The 12415-nt window shown below is 44.2% G+C and overlaps 1 long non-coding RNA gene across 2 annotated transcripts; it reads left to right on the top strand.

The window, feature by feature from the left end:
* The first annotated feature begins 748 nt into the window (after positions 1–748).
* Positions 749–6596, top strand: LOC135393110 (uncharacterized). Of its 2 annotated transcripts, none has more exons than XR_010422456.1 (2): positions 749–1067; positions 5866–6596. It is a non-coding gene; the product is annotated as an uncharacterized LOC135393110 (long non-coding RNA). The 2 variants fall into 2 exon arrangements; XR_010422455.1 differs by having other exon boundaries at positions 749–2612.
* The last annotated feature ends 5819 nt before the right edge of the window (positions 6597–12415 follow it).

Below are 12415 nucleotides of genomic sequence, written 5' to 3'. Positions count from 1 at the left end.
GGGGAAGCTGGGAAGCTGCCCAACTTGGAGTCTCAAGTGACCATTCTGGGAACAAAATGGTACCTGTGAGGCTCCAGCTGGAACTTCTGGAACCATCTGAGCCCAGAATGGAACCCGCTTAAAGCCAGAGTGGGAACCACACACCACTTTGGCGCGCATCCGGGCCCAGAATGGAACCCACTTAAAGCCAGAGTGGGAACCACACACGACTTTGGCACGCATCTGGGCCCAGAATGGAACCCGCTTAAAGCCAGAGTGGGAACACTGCACCACTTTGGGACCCATCTGGGTGCAGAATGGAACCCGCTTAAAGCCAGAATGGGGCCACTAACGCCACTTGGGGACCCATCTGGGACCATTCAACTGCAAATGGAACCACTTGGGGACCATTCGGGAACCAGTCCTGATTTCTGCCTGGGTTAAAACCCCGCGGTTTCTCTAAACTCGAATTTTAAACATTCGACTTCATCCGAGTGCAGCACGCCTAGCGTCAAACCGAGAAAACATACGTTTATATAGAATATCCACCCCGGCCCACCATCAAGATGACGTCACACTCGCAACATCCACAATTGGCTCAAACGCGTCACGTGGTCACGCAATACCTGTCAATTTCTTTCATGAAATGGCATTTCTATGTTAATATGTTTTTATTACAGAGCCTCAAAAAGAAAAATATACCCTGCATTTATCACCTGCAACAGTTTCTACGATTTTCTTTTCAATCTGTACACGCGTTCCATATATGCTTCCGTATCCGGTCAGCTGTAATGGATGCCGTATGCCGAGCTTGCGAACTGCGAACATGTGTGACTCCCGGTTCATCCTCTTTGTTCGGGTCATTGGGTTGGTGTTGGAGTTGGTCGCCATATTCTGAACGTTTCACCTATCGTTGCGGTGTACTGTTCTTGATCTGCTGCGAAGCGACGAACCGCAACGGCAGTCACTCGCCTCAGCGAAATTCTGTCTGCTGCATCTCAAAGGAGCATGGGGACCTGATGATACCTTCAACTAAAGAAACCAAGTGTGCTCTCGTGTGGTCCTGACGGAAAAGTAGTTTAAACAAGGTTAGCAGATTTATTTTTCAGTTCCAAGTCTACGTACTGAAAACCATGCAAGTGCAGTCGATCATTCTCGTAGCTGTTGTGTAACGCGTATGCTTTCTTACGTATCCCACAGAACCCTCCACTTTTTCAACCAGGGGCCCTATCCTCGTCAAAAGTAATCGACCTCGATTACTTTACGTCACAAGCTGTAGGGCGGGGCTGCCACGAAATACTCCGCCCATAAATCCCGCCCGTTTCAATTGAAATTTATACCTAGTTTTCCTTCGCAGCCTCTCGGCCCTAATCTAGGACCGTGACCCTACGTCATTTTGACGTAACAATGACGTAAAAGATTAGGTTCAAAGCTGAAAAGTAATGTAGCGAAAGAGGGTCATTTACTTTGAGCGGCGATGGGTTTCGTGATGGGTCCGCATGTGCATTTCCACTTACTGTGTTGTATAAAGTCTGTATGTGCTCGTCACAACAAAAAAGTCCTATCTTTCTTCGTTTTTGTTTAATAATGATAGAAAAGCACCGCGTAACACCGTTTCTCTGCGCCGATCGCGGCATCGTATGCGTGAAAGTGGCGGGCTTTTCGAAGCGTCGTCCGAGCCGTACGTCGTACGATCAATGTTATTGCAACGTAGCGGTGTGCACACAAAAAACTCATCGATCAAAGTTCACTGTTTGTTGAGTAAAACTATCAACGCTCATTTGCGGTATCATTACCACCCCCACAGCTCACGAGAAAAAGAAGCATATTGAAATGCGAATTATCATTTCGCATATCGAGCACACGAACACACAGAAAAATATAAAGAAAAGCTCATAAATAAAGCTAAAGATTTAAACACGAACAGATTTCTCATGAACGCATTTACGGCTCGCGCCACACTGTCCGTTCGACCCTTTGCAATGATCCTTCGCGCTTTCATCGTTTTGTTGCCTGCCATCAGAGCCATCTCACGGGCACATACCGAATTATAAATGCAAAGTACAATCACGGTGTCACATAAACATTTCCGTCTTGCACACCTGTACGTCAAGAAAAATGACAAACAGCAAAAAAGGAAACTACGAGCGTGCTTTTCCGCGCATTTTCCACGAAATTCAGTTTTACGCCGGTAGAGTTTTCTGTTTCCGACACCTAAGCACCCATGTAAGCACCGAAGCAACAAGGCAGGCCGGGCAGATCACAGGTGTGGCCGATAAGGCGGGTCGCTTTCCAAGATAACACGTGGGGCGATTGGTTGATAGAAGGTGTCAACAGCTTTTAATATTCACGCCTTTTTCGATTGTGCACCAATGACAGAAGAAATTTCAAGTAATCGAGGTAGATTACTTTGACCAGGATAGAGCCCCAAGTTATCTTTATGAGATCCTTCTGATGGCTTCTTACTAGGCTATGCCGCTCCGAAGCATTGAGATGGGGAAGCGTCGTGGTAGCTGCACCTCCGCTTTCGAAAGACGAAACAGTCTTTCCACACTGTGCTTACTGGCTTTGTATAGAGTCTGGCAAATCCGACAGACTTGGACAGCCTTTTTCAAGAAAGTTTGAAATGTTAAGTATGTGTATATTGGTTTCACATATCCACCACATATTGAACGTGTGTATGATTGTACTTTATATGCTACAGGGTAGTTTCATTTATAATCGAATGATGCCCGCCGGTCACATTTTTTATTTCTCTCGAAAAAAATATATGTTATCCCACCCACAAAGAGATGCAAAAGGTGCTTGACCGCAGGTCTCTGCGATATTTTCTTCTCCGTCCACGGCGCTTCGAAGCAACCGGCGCGATTTCGCGGCTTAAATTTTTTCCAACTTTGTGACCTTGTATCTCTTGAATGAGATGTCCCATTTGAACAAATTTTTTTTTTCTGAGAGAGTGGATGGTGCACGTTCCATCATGGGCTATTAAATTAATATGGTCAAGAGAAAAGTATACGAAAAAAAATCCCGAAAATGCAACAGAGAACCGTTTTACCGCACATTTGGAAGGTCATGGCCACGGCGCAGGATCTCCGACTGTGATGTTCTTTGCATGAGCAGAAAGATCATTCTTTGCTCTTTCGTTTGACGTCAAACACATTGCTTTATCTTCAGCCATTATTCCGTAACAACGCCGTGAACACGGAATGGTAGGGGAAAATTCTCATTTTCGCGGCAGTTTTTACCCAAAAAGGGCATCTTGCAATTTTCCAATATTTCGTACTAACATAGCTGATACATAGCTCTTTCACGATATGCAATAAAATGTTTGCTTATTTTGGTCCCAGAGGGCGCGCAATTTTTTTTTTCGCACCCCTATTGGGCAGAGCTCGCAGGGGTCAGACAGACGTACAAAGAGTGGACTTCCACCCCACCCCCTGATTTTTTCTTTTTTTTTTGCTTTCGGTGAGGGTGCCGTCATGCCGAAGGCAGACTATAGTAATATGCACAGACCACGGTAACGTCCGCAGACAAGCAAAAGTTCGTTGCTTAGGCTTTCCCATCCGGTTAATCCCTTCAAGGTTACGTGCTTGAAGGAAATCGGACATGGGAACATGACATTTGTAAATACTGCGGCTTTGCCGAACCGAAGGGCGAGACATAGCGAGACGTCTATTCTCTTGTAATTTTGTTTTGTTATTTGCTGGTTTCTTCTACTTCTGTTTCTTCTATTTTGTCTACTACGGGTGCCTCAGTGGGCTCACACCAATATCTTGCTCTGATATGCTCCTGTTCACAGTCTGCACAATTTCGGTGGGGTCAGTGAAGTCAGCGTCATCAGGGCTTGAAACCGGAGGATCTTGTTCACCTGAAGGCCCTGCCTCAGCAACCTGCAGTCGAAACGTGTTGTAGCAGTTCACACATATTTCGTCGGTGTCGTGGACATGAACTGCCTCCGAGGTGCTCAAGATGGTATTCAAAAGCCCTGATCCTATAAACGATACCGCCCTGAAGTTCTTGTTCCAGGGTATTTTTTTCTTTTGTCGTTGGGTGTAGCCCGTGCAGTATAGTCGACTTCTGGTGTGGCTACGGCTGGCCATGGGGAGCGCAGAAGTACACGCTACGCCGACGACAAAACGAAATCCAAACGTAGCATCCAGGAAAGCATGGCCCTTGCCTTAAAATGTGAACGGCGGCGGGAACCCCGTAGACGCCTAAAGACCATCTTTTCCCACGCAGCGCCCCGACTTTCTCACCCATTGGAAGGCTAACTCCTTCAAATAATATTTCTAAAAGGAGTTCACCTTGAAGAAATAAGGGACCGGACATGTCCTATCACTCCCAGGAAGACCAGGCAACCAGTCCTTGGGCGATCTGTCGGCATCGTGGCATACCACCTGAGTGTTTCAAATTCCGTCTTTGTTCACAAGTAGAAGAAACCAGCAAATAACAAAACAAAATTACGAGAGAATAGACGTCTCGCACTTCGGTTCGGGAAATCCGCAGTATTTACAAATGTCATGTTCCCATGCCCGATTTCCTTCAAGCACGTAACAGGCAACAGTCTTGCAGTATTTCAACAACTCCACAGGGATTAACCGGGTGGGAAAGCCTAAGCAACGAACTTTTGCTTGTCTGCGGACATCACAGTGATATGTACATATTACTATAATCGGCCTTTGGCATGACGGCACCCTCACCGAAAGCAAAAAATCAGGGGGTGGGGTAGAAGTCCACTCTTTGTACGTCTGTCTGACCCCTGCGAGCGCTGCCTATAGGGGTGCGAAAAAAAATTGCGCGCCCTCTGGGACCAAAATAAGCAAACATTTTATTGCATATCGTGAAAGAGCTATGTCTCAGCTATGTTAGTACGAAATATTGGAAAATTTCAAGATGTCCTTTTTGGGTAAAAACTGCCGCGAAAATGAGAATTTTCCCCTACCCTTCCGTGTTCACGGCGTTGTTACGGGATAATGGCTGAAGATAAAGCAATGTGTTTGACGTCAAACGAAAGAGCAAAGAATGATCTTTGTGCTCATGCGAAGAATATCACAGTCGGAGATCCAGAGCCGCGGCCATGACATTCCAAACCTGCGGTAAAATGGTTCTCTGTTGCGTTTTTGGAATTTTTTTTCGTATACTTTTCTCTTGACCATATCAATTTAATAGCACACGGTGGAACGTGCACCATCCACTCTCTCAGCAAAAAAAAAAAAAAAAAAAAAAATTCGTTGAAATGGGACATCTCATTCAAGAGATACAAGGTCACAAAGTTGGAAAAAATTTAAGCCGCGAAATCGCGCCGGTTGCTTCGAAGCGCCGTGGACGGAGAAGAAAATATCGCAGAGACCTGCGGTCAGGCACCTTTTGCATCTCTTTGTGGGTGGGATAACATATATTTTTTTTTCAAGAGAAATAAAAAATATGACCGGCGGGCATCATTCGATTATAAATGAAACTACCCTACAGCATATCAGCGTACATTATTCAAGACGTAGTGTGGCAAACTCGACATCAGTCACACAAAACCAACAATTGTCTTTTCTTCAATTGCTTATTTTTATCATATCATGTTTTTGTCTATATCTCAATTTACCAACCAAGAAAGTATATTATTTTAGTATAATCGTCTGATATTTAACAAGTCACAGTTTTACCATGGTTTTGGCGCACTATAGCCCGAGTTGCTTATGTGCTATTAAATTGAATCATCATCATCTTCAACTGCCATTATTCAATTGAAGTGCAAGGTGAATATAATCATATGGCGAGATATATTTTTTGCTGTCATCCTGGAATTGCTCATTTCAGAAGTATAGTCACCGTGAAGTTTGTTTTCATTTTCGGAAACATTAAGAGGACTAAAACCAAAAACTTTTCTTTCAGAGCATCCCTTATGCACCTGCATTTCAATTCCAATCTGTATTACAAGAATGACAGACCACTCAACAGAGATGAACATCTGAAAGTGAAAGAGCTGGAACGAAGATACGTTAATCTGTGTCAAAGGTTCTTAGTATGTGTGCGAGTCGAGGACATAGGTCTCAAGCTAATTCCTGTCTTCAGAAGAGGTGACAACTATGCTCCTTCTATCTATTAACCAGCTCCACTTTTTAGGGTTCCCTGTAAACTAATGGAGCACATCATGTACTACCACGTTGTCAACCAAGTTGAGTCTGTCGATTTCTTTTTTTAAATTCCAGCATGGCTTTAGAAAAGGGTATTCAAGCAGAACTAACTTAGTGGAATTCGTTCACAGCATTTTGAACTGTCTTGATTTCTGGGTCCACGTAGATGTAGTATTTTTTTATTTTGTAAGGGCTTTTGACACTGTGCTGTATGCTTGCGTGTTGGCCAAAGTAGCCGAATTAAAATTTGATCCTGCTAACTGGATATGCAGTTTCTCAACTAACCGTAACCGTTGCGACAACTCGTGAGGAGAACCTATCATATCGCCACCATGCAGCATTTGTTATGTTACAATCACTTCACATTTTAATCTAGTCAAAAGCAAGGCCTTTTGGTGATCGGTCTTGTATGATTACATGCCCCTCCGTTATGTAACCCCACACTGGGTTCTTCAACCTATGAGAGATAAATAAATATATTTCCAAGTACATTGTTTACAAGGCTCGTTATTCCATTTCGCCACACTACCACAAGTAATTGTTAGAGTAGTGGCCCAGGGTATGAAGCTCGCCACTAATCATCATTCAAACAAAGTTCATAATGTAAAATCCTTTACTGAGAACACCGGCTTAACACAACAATTAAGAATAGAGTAAACGTTTCATTGCCTATCCAGTTGGCATCATCCCTACAACAGAGAACAATCAAAAACAACATCAAAGGAGTGAAATCGGTGGTGCGCATTCCTTTCATCGAACGTATTTCATACGCTATTTGGAGGGCACTGTGCCCATCAGGCATTTTGACTGTGCATATGAAGTTGAGTGCATAGAATGTGATGCAACCTACATTGGCGAGAAAGACAAAAGACGCGGGACAAGACTAAAAGAGCACACAAGGGACGTTGCCAGGGCTACTAGTGCTTAGCTTAACTAACCAAGACCGAATTAAGCTACCATTGCTGTCCTAAGGGACATATATTTTGATGGTGCAGTAACCTTTGCACATGACTAGCGATGGGGCCCTAGAAAGTTCTTAGAATCCTGCTTTATCAGGCGTGATGCTTCAGCCTGTAATACAAACCGTGGCCCCCTATCGGATGTGTATGATGCTCTCTTAGATAGGCTGATGTGCTCATCTTTGGCCTTTGTTGTACTGATGATGCCACCCGGATAGGCGACAAAACGTTTACGCTCTGTTTTTAATCGTTGTGTTGAGCGGTGTTTGCAGTAAAGGACGCTACATTATGAGGTCGTCACCCGGCTTTTGGAATATATTTTCAAATAAAGTCGTTGTTTTACAAAGCTCAATACATTGCAGAAATCATTCTCATTGCCTATCATTTTGGGGGTGCCATTCTTGCAGTCACATGAAGCACTGAAGGGCCAATTTAAAAAGTAAAGACAGTCTGATTTATGTTCTTGCCGACATGGCACAGCGTATGTACGAGGTAGCTCCGTTTCAGAAGCCTGAGAACAGTCAACGCAATTAGTGTGCTAGCATCAGATATGGTGTACAGCATTACATATTTGCTTTTGCTAGGGCAACTAAGAAGGGTGGATAGAAAGGCAGTTACAACCTGTTTCCACAAAAGACACTCAAGATTCATTAGCAATTTCCTCCAAGAGAGCCAAGGCTTTTTCTAGATTACTAGAACATGGGTACCTGGTTATAAATAACAAGAATTCATCTATCAGAGGTCAGTGTTTCACACACCCTGCTTTCCATCAACACTATTAAAAGGTGTGACCCCCAAACCTGCACAAAATTCCTGGAGAGTCTTTACTGGACACTGTTGCTGTCCCTCTCACCAGGTGCTCTCTATGAACCTGATTCATAGTTCTGGATGCACTGCCCGAGCTAACTTCAGCATGCTTTCCCAACACGAATGGTAACTGCTATGAGGAGTGTTGTACTTACTGAAAGCAACATGAAATGCTGTACCTTGACAGGTAATGTTGATATCCTTCTTAAGACCGTAGAGAGATGTTCCTTGCTCCCTTTATTCCAAATTGTACTATCAGACGCAAGCTCACTTGCCACCAAGCCAATGAGTTGTGCCTCACAGTCAGTGCAATCAAGGGAATCTATCACTGAGGCTCAGAAAAGCTGTTTTCCATCGGGATCTGATCCAGGACTGAGCCGTGAGTGGCCCCGTGAAAGCACCAGGGTTTCTTCGAATTTTAGATGTGCCAGCTTTTGTTTTCCTCCCCCTCCTTCTTTTTATGTAGTAGCTGATTACTTTAGCCTTGTACTGCTTTGGGGATTGAAGATGTGGAGATGATGTAAGAGGTGGAACTAGGCTTTAGGCAAAATGAGGCAAAGTGTGACTATGTACAAATCTTCTGAGAATGATAACGAAAGGAAAGTTAGGTAGCAAGTGAGCTGGTGGTGACGATCCATGACTTGAAAACCTGAGACGAGGTAGGGACGATAACAGACAAACACGGTCTCTGGGACTGTGTTCGTGTTTGTCTGTTATCGTCCCTACCTCGTCTCGGGTTTTCATGTCATGGATCTTCTGAGAATGTTTATGTATCATTCACACAAAGAGAGGATAAGTGTTACATCTTTTTCCGGTTTTGATATTTATTTATTTATGAATATATCTCAAAGGCCCTCACAGGCATTACATGAGGGGGGGGGGAACATCAACATGGGTCACTTAACAAATACGGAAGTTACAAGGAACATACATATTTGGAAGACAGACTCTGTTTTTCGTTCGTTCATCAGTCTTGCTCAATAAATTGTTCACTGTAGCAATGATACACAATGTCACGAAAGGAGTGCTCATCTATCGTTCCGCAAGACTCATTAAAAAGGACTAGTGTTGTGTTTCAACACAACATATTGAACTCATGAACCATGCATCCTCCTGAGAGCTATAAATCATCCGAAATACAGATGCTGAATTATTTTAAATGCGATACACGAGCTGTGCGAAGAGGTACCTCCAGTTAGGATCTTGGGTACTTGAAGCCTGTGGCATTTTCTGTGGGAAAGGCTTGCCAGACCCTCTTCACTGCACAGGCTGGGATGACCATGCTCTTGTTTTTCCCAAGCTTGTGCCACACTCACCTTGCAAACTGGCGGTACGCAGTGTATCTGCATCGTCTACACAGATGTACATAAAATATAGTTTAGGCAAATAGGTAACCGGTTACAGTACAGTGTGTGTGCAGTGTCATTTCTACATGTACCTGAGAGCAACTGCAGTTTACCTGCCCACACCCTGTACATTACTACACATGCTGTGTTCTTTTAGAAACCTACATTGTTTTACTTTTCACTGAATCGACAATCAAGAACACTCAATATCGCTAAAAACCTACGCTAAAACCTTATGCACAGGGCAATACATAAAAACGTGACTCAGGACACAGCACACTGACAATTACAAATTTGCCTCTATTGGTTTTCTCCAGTTCAGAGTTGTGTACTGTACAGTCTTTTTACGTGCTGCGCCCTATACTGGAGTTTTTAACGACATTAATGCAGGACCAAACCAGTTTTGGGCGCCCAAATTTTAACATCGTTCGACAAGGACACACGTGACTTACTTGTGAATATAGTCGCTCATAGGTTCGCGCTGCCCACGGAGTTCAATATGCGACCTTCAGGACAGTCATATTGAAGCATAGAAGTTGGAAATCTTCGTGGGTGGTAATGCACTCATACTGCAGTCATTCGGCAGTGTTTTCGAGCTCCTGGCAGCACAAGCATTCGATCTCCTTCGGCATTATGACACGCCAACCACACCGGCACCATGAACAGCAAGTGCGCATTAAATATCAGAACACGAAATTTCAGAGAACGTTTACGTGTTCGATCACAGTGTGCGTTAAAAAGGCTCATCGTTTACCTGAAGACAGGCGACTCATGCTGTTTGCTCCATCTGTGACCGATGTTCGTAGAGCTCTAACTTCGTCTCGCATTCGCGGCATCGGCGACGTTTCGAAAGCCTACCGAGCTGTTCAGCACGCAGAATTTTCTTCTCGATCGCAGAAAGGTCAGAAAGAAGTTCCGGGCTCGAAATCTCCGCATTTCTTCCTTCGACGTCCATATTGAAGATCGCTTTCCCGACGGATGCCGGCGCTCTCACAAACTCACTAACAACATAACTTCCGGTCCGGGCGCCCAATGAAACGTGGACCTCGTGCTTTCGTCACGCACACGTAAATTGGAGGATGTCCACTACAAAGAGGCTAGATTTCGGCCCCGATTGCGCGAGTTGAGGAGGAAAAGCGAAGCCGGTTTTCAGCTCGCCGTTTAGCAAACTTTGCCGCCGCGCACAGCCAAAATATTTCGCGTGTGGCTTGGAGGCATATTATACCTTCGTAATAGATGCAAACGAAAAATTTGTCGAACTTCTGGTCAGAGTCCCTTTAAACACCAGATATACGGTGAGTATAATATGGGTAACAGCTTGACTGAAATCTACAATAGGGCCGAGATCTACAAAGGCCGATGGCAGCAAATCTGCCTGCTAGCGACAGTGGCGGTCTCCTGCGGATGACGTCATGTGAATAAACCTTATAATATTTGACGTGGTGATACAGCTCTTGCTTTGTATTGTCTTTTATAATATACACAGTGTTTATTTTTATCCTGTACAGAATTTTTGCATCAAAGTTATGAGAGCAGCACCGATGTTGTTTTAGCGTAATGCAGTGATGGAATTGCTGCGCCAATCATGGAGTGCTTCGCAGTCGCCTGCTCGACCAGGTAAGGTCGTGTGTCACGAGAAAGCACCTGTCACACTGATGTACTTTCACAGCGACAGCTGTTACATCCTCATTTCCCTGAGATCCTGGCAGCGTCCGCTAGAGCCCTGCGCGGATACGATTTTTAGCATCCGACCCGCATCCGCACACACGTTATCCGATCCGCACAGCTGCATACACAACCGTTTACATCCGCATCCGATCCGCAAAATCCGCAAGTTTCGAAGGACGCGTAAACACCGCCGGAAGAATGTTGGTACGGATGCCTCCATGCTCTTACGGAAGGACTCACGACGACAAGCAAAGGTAAACCTTTCAACAAACGCGATATGGAGAGACTTCTGGAACGCGTGGAATGCTACATCGCCAGTGCTTGCGTGGACGCCAGAATGCCTCCTCTCCCGTCTTGGCCATGCATGGTCAAAGGTGAACCCGGGTATGCGCTCGCTGTCGGCACGCAATACAAATAAATTGCTAGTAGAAAAATGACAGCATGCGGTATATCCGCATCCGACCTCGAGCCATCCGATCCGCACACCGCAGAAAGTGATAAATTTTCATCCGAATCCGCAAGTATCTTGCGGATATCCGCTTCCGGATGGTGCAGGGCTCTAGCGTCCACATCAGGTAGTCATGCACAAACAGATCTTCATATATATATGTTCTGTGACCTATGTGTGTATTACGTAAGCTGCTAGTGTATGCTCCATTTCCTGGGTATCTGTCGTCTTCAGCATTATGAAAAACTTTCAGAGCGTTTACAAACACCAAGGCCCTTGTGGCTGTTCTTGGGCACATAATAAAAAGTGTTATTATTTGTTATCCACTAGCTAATAGCAATTCATTTGACAAATCATTGCAGGGATTCTGATTGACTTTATCTGTTATGTATCCTGACTGTCCAATTTTTCTGTTTCGTACATTGTTGATGTCTGTTCTGTTTCATTTTTGCATCAGTAGGTGAAAGTTACTTGGCAGAAAGGGATTCTGACCACAAAATTGGGAAACAATGGATGAAGCGCTATTTCAAACATGTGACACCCTTCAGGTGCAATAAGAGTTTCAATAGCGCACAGCATCGAGAGAAATTGTTCAATTTGTGTGAAATACATCTTGTCTGGTAGAATTATGTAATTTCCAGAGCTTCACGACGCTACATTTTCGGTTTAGGCCCTAAAGCTTCTCCACAACGCTCAGAATATGGCAAAGATCACATTTTGTGCTTTGTTCGCTATTGTGATCACGCACAAAGATGCCTCCAACGAGGAATGTAATCTCATTCATCACTGGAAAAACATATATCTAAAATCAACGCATCAAACAATATTTCTTCTACATTGGTCCATCTACCTCCTACAAAATATGTTGTCAGCTCTGGTTAGTCCAGAAGGCCTGCTAATATTTAAGATTCAAGCAAGGTATAGCAACATAATACATAATGAGGACAAAACGTACGTAGTTGAAAAAAGTGTATAATGTCAAGACAGCTCGAACGCTCTACGTTCGGCAAAGTGTCCTGCGATGTTGTACCTTGATGTTATTGTTCTAAGGATTTAAGTACAACAGGCACATTGATCGCA

This window comes from Ornithodoros turicata, chromosome 4 (genome assembly GCF_037126465.1).
Source record: "Ornithodoros turicata isolate Travis chromosome 4, ASM3712646v1, whole genome shotgun sequence".
In the NCBI taxonomy this organism is placed as follows: domain Eukaryota; kingdom Metazoa; phylum Arthropoda; class Arachnida; order Ixodida; family Argasidae; genus Ornithodoros; species Ornithodoros turicata.
The sequence above is the reverse complement of the archived record's forward strand: the minus strand, read 5'-3'. Positions and strand labels throughout refer to the sequence as shown.